We start from the raw sequence: 9,726 nt of genomic DNA, 5'->3' as shown, positions 1-9,726 counted from the left end.
ATTTTTAGAATAAAGTCGAAACTTCGAGATTAAAGTCGTAATTTTATTTCAAAAAGAAGTTTGAAACGTTGAAGTAGTTGTTTCAAGACAAACTGCCACAGCTGCTCTGACTTGGCGAAATCATTCTTCAGAGTCTGTTTTAGTGACAAGGACACGTGAACACAGTGATAAACACAGATACGTTAAAAAGAGCTGCATCCAGAGCTGCATCTGGTCAGAAGGAAAAACACAAACTTGGAAGAGTTGATTTGTATAAAATGTCTAGTAGTGTTCGGGTCGTGATCTTATAGATGATGGAGCCAAGTAAGTATTTGGAAGTTCCATAACTTTCCAAAAGCTCATCCCCATTAACTGGTAAAAATAAATGTATACACACATAATTAGGTAGTCTATTTAAATAGCCCCCGGGTAGTAGTGTGGAAACTCCGGAGGATGACGACATCTAAGACTACATAAGATGAAAGTGAAAGTAAAGATGCCAGAATGGATCAGCACCTCTCCAAGGCGAGGTAGGCTGCAGAGAGCATTCTGCATTCTAAATGTGTGTTCACTGTGTGTCGCTGAAATGTGCCGTCTTTAGCTTTTCTGAGAAATCGCTTTTGCATGTCTTAGTTGGACTGTGGTGACAGAGGACAGAAATGTGCTTGATCTGTGGTACAGAGGTGCTGTCAAGTTATCTTGTGCTCAGCGTGACGGACCAAAGTAATGTGGAATTTGCGCAAAGGGGAGACTCAGACATACAATGTGTGCGCTGTCAGCAGACCATACCTGTGTTCAAGGTCAGCTGTTTCTCATGTATGACACACACACACGGGAGCGCGAGGAGCAGGGGAGCAGGAGGGGAAGGGGTAAATCCCGTCGCCGTTCACCGTCAATGATAGAAAACACGTAGAAAGGATATAGGCGGGTATCATAACTACCAGCATGATTATCGCTTCCCACGTGACGCACATACGTGGTGAACTTGGTCACCAGCATTCATGCTTCTGCTGCATGTTTCCCGTGTTCGAACAATCAGTTTGGGGTCATATCCAAGCGGTTAAAGCAGTAAAATCCTGGCACCTCAGCCCCGTTTGTGCCGCGAGTTTCCCCACGTCCTTTCCATTCTTGTTGTTTCGGTGGTCTCCCTGGAGGAATTTGCTGGCCGCTTTGAGTCCTCATGTCAAGACAATGATTAACAATCACTCAGTGATACATTAAATACGAGCAGGGAAAAGTACTTTTCTCTTGTTGCCGAAACTTGGTCATCAGCCAAATTGGTGGCATTGGTGGTGAAACTGGGTGCGATGGAGTTTGTCAAACGCATATCAACTGATTAGCTGCAGTCCCTTTGGCAATGAGAGTTACGGCCAGGAGCTCAAATTGCTAGGAACAGTAATAAAAACATATTCTTAGTGACCAAACAGGATTGGGTTGATTACAGTGTTGCACACAGAACAGGTATGATAACACAGAACAAACAATTGCGTTATTATTTATAATAATATTTATTTAACAGCTGATTTTTTTCCCTTTGTGAATGGAAATGATCTTTAGACAGATATCTGGCATGTCCAGGGTAACGTCCCCCCTCCTTTCGTTATGGTGCGGTCTGTGTCACACAGCACACAGTTTTTCTTCCTGTTGCAGCCTTGTAGGAACTGACTACTGCTGTTTACAGAGTGCTCTGCTGTAATTAACGTGCTAAGCATTTGAAGGAAGGCTCCTCGACTACTCTGCGTATATTCAATTATCTGTAGAAAAGCACAGTGAAGACCATTTTTAGTTATCAGCAAAAGGTCAAAATTCACCATATAGTAGAGCTGCAGGCTATGCTGGTGGGGAGGAAAAGGGATTTTTAGATTTCAGTCATTGCTTCTGAAATTTTTTTAAACGCCGTAACCAAGTAAGAAATTTCAAAATAAAGTACAGCTGTTGTGAAACAAGGTTTAATTTTAATATTCTGTCCCAAGTAAATTTTATGTAGGTGTAAATGAGGATTCTTCAGCTGATCTTTGCTTGTTTAAGAACAAAAGTTTATGTGATGATCGTTTAAAACCCCTCAAACCAAAGTTGGGACTGATCTTTGCCAGTTACCGATCTGATTTACACAACAGAACAAGGAAAAAAATGTTTAAACTGAGACATTTCACTCATTTTATTTATATAGAAAAAAGAGCTCATTTGGAAATCGATAACTACAGCGTGTCTCAAAATTGTTTGGACAGTGTCACATTTACCAGAGTATAGCATCTGCTCCTCTTGTAACAACAGGCTGGGAACAGAGGAAGCAGATGCTGGAGATGAATGTTTGAGGAGTCCTGGAGGATTCTAGCTGCTCAGGAGTCCTGGGTCTGCTTTTATACATTTTTGGTTTTATGACGCTTCAAATGTTTTGAGGTGGTAAAAAGTCTGGACTGCAGACAGGCTGTTCTTCTACTATGATGTCATGCTGCTGTAACAGATGCAGTGTGTGTGGTCTAGCATTATCTTGCTGAAATATTCAAAGCCTTCCCAGGCGTCACTGGATGGGAGGAGATGTTGTTCTGAAAACCTGCATATATAGCTTTCAGCATTTGTTCATTTATAAGGAACCCCATTAGCTTCCACAACAGTGGTTGCCAGTCTTCCTGGGGCCCAAGCCATGAAATAGAATCAAATAAAAATATTAAGCAAAACAGTGGATGCAAAATATCCACATAATTTGGCTCTTACATCCACAGTGAGGTTTTACAATTTGGAAAATGTGAGCATATAAATATTAATAACTCTGAGACAAAATACACAAATTTCTATTACAAATCACATCTCCCTCTTACAATATTTACAACAATTAAAAGCTGCCTAAATAGGCTTTTAAGTGCCATCCATCCATCCATTCACTTCCACTTATCCTTTTCAGGGTCGCGGGGGGCGCTGGAGCCTATCCCAGCTGTCATAGGGCGAGAGGCGGGGTACACCCTGGATAGGTCGCCAGTCTGTCGCAGGGCTTTTAAGTGATTTTTGAAATTATGAATAGAAGCTAATTCTCTAATTGCATTAAATATAACAGAGTTTTTCAAAAAGTTGCTTTTAACTCGAGGAATTACTAAATTGCGGTTTGTTAATAATCAGTATGATTATGTATTTTATCTGGATGCTGCAACTGAGCAGAAAAAAATGTGGTGTGTTTAACAGTATTGCTTTCTTTAAAAATACAACTAAGCCACAGTATAATTTAGCTTGTACAGGAAGCCAGGAAAGTTTATCATGCATTTTATTTGATATTTGTATAGTATGAACACCTTAACACTAATCTGGTCGCCTTGTTCTCGACTAACTGAAGTCTGTTCAGATCTGTCTTATTAGCTGCTGACCAAATGATGGAACAGCTATGGAAAGATTTAGTTGTGGGCTGTTGACTAAGCGTAATCTACTTCCAATTAACATAGATTTGGATTTAGATACATTTAAGATCATGTTGTTTTTACTTATCCAGCCAAACACATTCAACAAATCTTCTTGTGATACGTCTATGGTGCCATTCAACCCCCACACCCCATCAGAGATGCAGACTCGTGATGTGTGGAGTGCAGAAACAATAAAAACAGCCTTTAGTCAAAACCCTGACAGTGAGGACATTTGTAGCACAGTAACACATTGATGCTAAGTAAAACAAACGCATTAACATTTAGTGGCGCGTGGTGCCGTGGATCCCAATAATGAATGCCTTGATTTACTCTGTCATTAATTTGTATGCAGTGATTTACCAGCACAGAGACAAACGTTAGAGCTGTTCATGAACTAATTAACACTGATGAAAGGGGGACATGGATCACCTTATTATACTGAGCACAGGGGCGGTCCTAGCCTTCAGTGAGAGACTGAGGCCGTATCCCAATTCAGGGTCTGCAGCCTTAAAGGCCGCATTTTAAGGCCGATTACGTCACAGCGACGCGACGAAGGCTGTCCCAATACAAAGGCTGCTCGAAATGCGTCCTTCATTTCTTTAGTCTCAGATGACTTTAGTCTCATGAACAACATTAGCTGATTGTTATTTACTAGCTAATCTTAAATGAGTGTTCAGTACAGAAATGAAGCCCAACAATCATGTTTACAGTCCTGTGGTCTCAGCCTCAGATACTTATCAAATCAAAGCTCATGTAGAAACAAACAAACAAATGAACAAAAGATTTTCTCCTTCATTTCTGTCAAACACAGCTGTATGAAACGTTTCCAGCTGTTAGTATCATGGTTGCTAGGCAACCTGGGCAGCGCGACGGAGGCTAGACCGTCCCATTTCACAAGCCTCGCACTTCCGGCCTTAGTGGTCTTTGAGTACGCGGCCCTTGTGGACCGTCAAGGCTGCGTACTTTAAGGCTGCAGACCCTGAATTGGGATACAGCCAGAGATTACCACCGAACGACACAGGAAGTCATTCCTGCCCGTGGCCATCTCCCTGTACAGCTCCTCCATCTAATACACTGTAAACACTGCAATGGTTACATCCTTTTTACACACGCTCTTTTCTACTCTGTAATATTCTTGTCAATTTTCTTGATCTTTATTTATAATCCCCTCTGTTAATCCTTCATAATTATAATTGAGTTATCTGCGTATATTAGTGCTATTTCTTAAATGTGTAACATCTGTAACATAATGTATTGGTTGGAGTTCAGTCTGTTACTGTTACTATTTTTAGAATTTCTTCTTGGAGCAACTGTAACCCACATTATTTCCTTCGGGATTAATAAACTATTCTGATTCTGATTGTTTCAGGATGACCTGCCATTATCCAATCACACATCTGCTTACCTGCATCTTTTGCTCGTTTCTCCTCCTCTTCTTTTCTCTTTTTTCTAAACTGAGGACCTGATGGCTTTGAACTTTTCTTGTCCATCTTCCATTGGTTTTAATTTTGCACTCCAGTATGAACACAAATCCCCCAACCCGAGGATCACCACAACATAACCTAACAACCCTACACCTTAGTTCACAGATTCACTTTGTCTTTATTTCTGGTATTTTGCACAAATCAGGATTCAAATCATGAATACATGATGGGCTTGGATTTACATTATAAATGAAATGTGCTCTGTTTGGAAGCAGCCGGCCCCGCCCCTTTCGACGGGTTGTGTGTGAGACTTTAAATCATCAAACTGTAAATTATAAATTTTAAATTGTTATTGATCCTTTACCCCGAGTCCTGAAGTATATATTTATTTTCTTACTCTTCTTATATTTATTGTTTGTTTACTTGCACTGCTGTAACTGGAGCCTCGTTGTCTCGTCTCTCTATATACTGGACTGTATGTAGCGGAGATGACAATAAAGTTTACTTTGACTTCAGCAGCGAGCAGGCACACCGAGGGTTGCCGATGCCTGTGATGCCGCCCTGGGCAACCGCCCATGTCGCCAATATCAAAAAGCACTACTGATTGAGCAAACTACAAGTAACCACAAGTATGTTTCACATATCTGCTTTTTTATGTGTGTAAAAACAAAGATAAACTATCATTATAAAGTGTTGTGAAAGCAAGAGTCCTGCCAGAGCGCGTCGGCTGCTTGGCAAAGTACTTAGAAGCCAGTCCTGTCATGTGACATAAAACAATGATAATAATGTACAGTCATGGCCAGAAGTTTTGAGAATGACACAAATATTAGTTTTCACAAAGTTTGCTGCTAAACTGCGTTTAGATCTTTGTTTCAGTTGTTTCTGTGATGTACTGAAATATAATTACAAGCACTTCATACGTTTCAAAGGCTTTTATCGACAATTACATGACATTTATGCAAAGAGTCAGTATTTGCAGTGTTGGCCCTTCTTTTTCAGGACCTCTGCAATTCGACTGGGCATGCTCTCAATCAACTTCTGGGCCAAATCCTGACTGATAGCAACCCATTCTTTCATAATCACTTCTTGGAGTTTGTCAGAATTCGTGGGTTTTTGTTTGTCCACCCGCCACTTGAGGATTGACCGCAAGTTCTCAATGGGATTAAGATCTGGGGAGTTTCCAGGCCATGGACCCAAAATTTCAATGTTCTGTTCCCTGAGCCACTTAGTTATCACCTTTGCCTTATGGCACGGTGCTCCACCGTGCTGGAAAATGCTTTGTTCTTCACCAAACTGTTGTTGGATGGTTGGAAGAAGTTGCTGTTGGAGGGTGTTTTGGTGCCATTCTTTATTCGTGGCTGTGTTTTTGGGCTCAAAAGCTCCAATGAGACCATGAGACCACAAGGTTTAATCCTGGGTGCGTTCTTTTTTTTGTCAACGTTATTCCTTCTGCTTTGATCCTTCAATCTTTTAATGACATTTTCTCATCATTTTTATGCAGACAACACTTAGTTACACGTCTTTTAAGCCTTGCCGGCTGGATTGGCTGTCCATTGTTGTCCACTTTTGCCATGTTTTAAACTCCAACAAGGCTGTGATTGTCAATCCTCCTGAATTACATACTAAAATCAATTTAGCACTTGCTTCTGTTTAGTCTACTGTTTGAAATCTTTAATAATATTTGAGTCCTCTTAGGCTTTGACTTGCATTTAAATTCTAAATTCTAAATGTCTTTCATATAAGGAAGGAGTGTAGACTTATTGGATAGTCTGTCCTCAGTCACTGTTCATCGCAAATGACTTTTGATTATCCTTTCAGCAGAAAAGGGCCTTTGATAAGATGCACTGCTGACAGGCAATGCCACAGTTAGGGGAGCTTGAACTGTTCGAACAACATGATCTGAAAAACTCCCACACTGTGGGAGAGCGGTAGGAACCATCACTCTTTGCAAGTCTGAGACTTGTCAGCTCTGAGGTATTTCAGATGTCAAGTTAGGAATAAGAGTAGAAGTAAGGAGGCAATCTTTAAGTTTTGTTGCTTCCTGCGTGGACTGTTTTGAGATGGCATGATACCACTTTTTAATGTCCGAAACCGATATCATAAATTTGGATGTCTGCCGATACCGATATAAATCCAATATAGCCTTTTTTATAATCAATAAAATGTTGTTGTCGTTTTTTAAATATCTTGCGGCACTTTGTATAAGTTCATACTGAAGATTAAAAAAACAAAACAAAACAAAACTAAAGCTTTTCTGTTATACCTGTATGCAAAAAACACACTGCACCCAAAATATTTCATAGTTCAGCAAAACTGATCAATCCAATAAACTTAAACCTGCTCCATCCTCCCTATTCTGGTATAGGGAGCCACCCTCCACCTCATAATGCTTAATTGACGTAATCAACTTTAATTTAATGCATGTGTAAAAAAATAAAAATAAAAAAATAAAAAATTCACAGAAATCAATCATTTTTCTACAATAATTCAACAGAATTGACTGCACAGATGGTACCTTCCCAAAGGAAAAAGTACTATCGCTTACTAGGTCATAAATTTGACTTAATATTTAATATATACAATAATGGACTTTTATACATTTTACATCAGATGAAAACTTTGGTTGTAAGATTCAGATAATTATGTATTAAAAGCTAGACATTTTAAATGAGAATAAGAAAGAAAAGTATGTCTTTGTGCCCCCCGTTCCCTGTTAATGCCCTATCGGCCCCCTTGGCAAAACTTTGCTAGATCCGCCCCTGCACAGTTACCAGCCGTCAGCTACGTAGAAAAAGATCCTGGTGTAGAAAGCAAATAAATTCTAACAACAGCTGATCAAGGTTAAACGTGCTGCTGTTGTTCAGCTGCTGGTTTCCTCTTTCTGGTGCAAAGTGGACCAAAAACAAAGAAGAGAGACGGACTCGTGACAGAAAAGCCGATCAGCTGATCATTGATCATGTCACGACTGGGGCAGCAGTCGTGTGGTGTATTGAGAAAAAGGATCCAAAATGCAGGTACTGGCCGGGGTGCGAGTGAGTGTTTATTTACAGAAGTGACAAAGTGGCAAAAACAGGAAGAGCAGAGCGGGGAGTAAACAAACCTAAACTGGGGAAAACTAAAGACCTAACCTGAAACCAAACACACACGGGAGAAGGAGCAAAATGCACGGAGAATGTTGGCAGAGAGACGTGGAATAAATACCAGTTAACACAGAGGAAAGACACAGGTAGGGATGATAAAACACTAAACACCAAAACCAACCCACACATACAAAATCAGAATTAACACAAAACGCAAGGCGATACAAAAGGAAACACAAACGCTGGGTCAAAATGACCATGACAGATCAGTTTCATGATTGAAGTAGCAACAGGAGACGGAGGGAGAGAGAGGCAGTCGCTCCATATATCGGTTGTTAAGCTTAACGTGGGAATGCTTTACAAACATTCAGAGATGAACTTACACACTCGCTTTACTTCTCTGGGTTAGCTTTCTCCAAGATGAAATGCCGGTTTGGAAGCACGTAGCGAGGCTCCGTGGAGTGACCGCTGACAGGTCTCGCACGCCACAGCCGCTCTATCACGTGAGGCTGTTGCGTTGGGCTCTTTTAATAAAACTCCTCATTTAGGCGATAACGTGGAATCCCACCATCTTTATTCCAGCTCACTCTATGTTCATGACATAGCATCACCTCCTGTCTAGAAGGGTAAGTACTGCCCCCTAGTGGCGCATGATATTCACCAATATAGATTACACCACATCCCCCTTACTGAAGTCAGACTGGTATATTCTTTTGTTCTTCAAACAAAACATAACTGCATATAGCTTTTTCAATACAGGCATACCCCAACATTTCAGGAAACATAAAGTCAGTATTGTCATAAACACTTTTTCTTTTCCTCCTGTAACAGAATAAACACTTTTTTTCTTTTCAACATGCTACTCTTAAAACCACAACTTAGCATTTGAAACACACTTTTCCGTTTTCAAACAATCAGCGTCACAGATCAAGTCTTTTCGGTTTAATCACCTCCCTACCAGACCGGGTTCTAACCACACCTGGTGTATGGGGTGCGCTTGGCTCAGAAACTGTCTCTGTAGGAGTAGCTTGGATCTGTGTGGCTTCCGTTTGAGCCTCTGTTTGCGGGATCGGCACAAGATGACTGCGGTTCCTTCTAATTGTCCCTTGGGGCCCACTGATGACGTACGATCGTGGAGTCGGGTGGACTGCTGTCACTGTGCCCTGTGCTCTTGCGTCCGTGATCCAGACTGGTTGTCCTGGCACCAATTTATCCAGTTCTCTTGTTCTATGTCTCTTGTTAAAACTTTCGGTTTGTCTCAGCCGTTTCTCTCTCTCCGAACAACTAACCTGCTGAAAATCAGGCAGACGGGGCTGTAAGGTTTCAGGAAGCATTGGGAAGGTAGTACGAAGCCTGCGCCCCATGAGAAGTTGAGCCGGGCTGTAGCCATTTGCCAGTGCTGTTGTTCTGTATGCCAGCAACGCCTTGTATGGATCGCTAGCCTTTTTGAGGAGATTCTTGACGGTCTGGACGCCTCTCTCCGCTTCGCCGTTGCTCTGCGGGTACCTGGGACTACTGGTAACATGCTCAAAGCAGTAGTCCTTTGCAAAGTCTCTGATTTCTTGACATGCAAATTGTGGCCCATTATCGGTGATCAATACTTCAGGGATTCCATGGCGTGCAAATATTGACTTTAAATGCACAATCACATTGGCTGAACGAGTTGGACTGAGTTGAGCAATCTCGACATATCTCGAGAAGTAATCCACTACTAACAGATAGTTTTTGTCTTTTAGTGTGAACAGATCAGCTCCTAAGTTCTGCCATGGCCTCTCAGGTAAACGTGTGGGCATAAGAGGTTCCCTCACATTAACTCTCTCCTGAATGCACAGCCTGCACTTAAGGACAAGTTCA

At 41.3% G+C, this 9,726-nt stretch overlaps 1 protein-coding gene across 2 annotated transcripts in view; it reads left to right on the top strand.

The window, feature by feature from the left end:
• Positions 1-456: 456 nt before the first annotated feature.
• Positions 457-9,726, top strand: part of LOC146710618 (uncharacterized) — a 31,319-nt gene continuing 22,049 nt past the window's right edge. For both annotated transcript variants that reach the window (XM_085453212.1, XM_085453213.1), the window contains exon 1: positions 457-509. The gene's annotated coding sequence lies outside the window, so the exon portion shown is untranslated. The remainder of the gene's footprint in view (positions 510-9,726) is intronic.

This window comes from Copadichromis virginalis, linkage group LG4 (genome assembly GCF_057382275.1).
Source record: "Copadichromis virginalis isolate Kocher_CV1m ecotype Utaka linkage group LG4, C_Virginalis_male_GT1.1, whole genome shotgun sequence".
NCBI classification, from domain to species: Eukaryota; Metazoa; Chordata; class Actinopteri; order Cichliformes; family Cichlidae; genus Copadichromis; species Copadichromis virginalis.
Note: the sequence above shows the minus strand (reverse complement) of the source record. Positions and strands in the feature narration are given on the sequence as shown.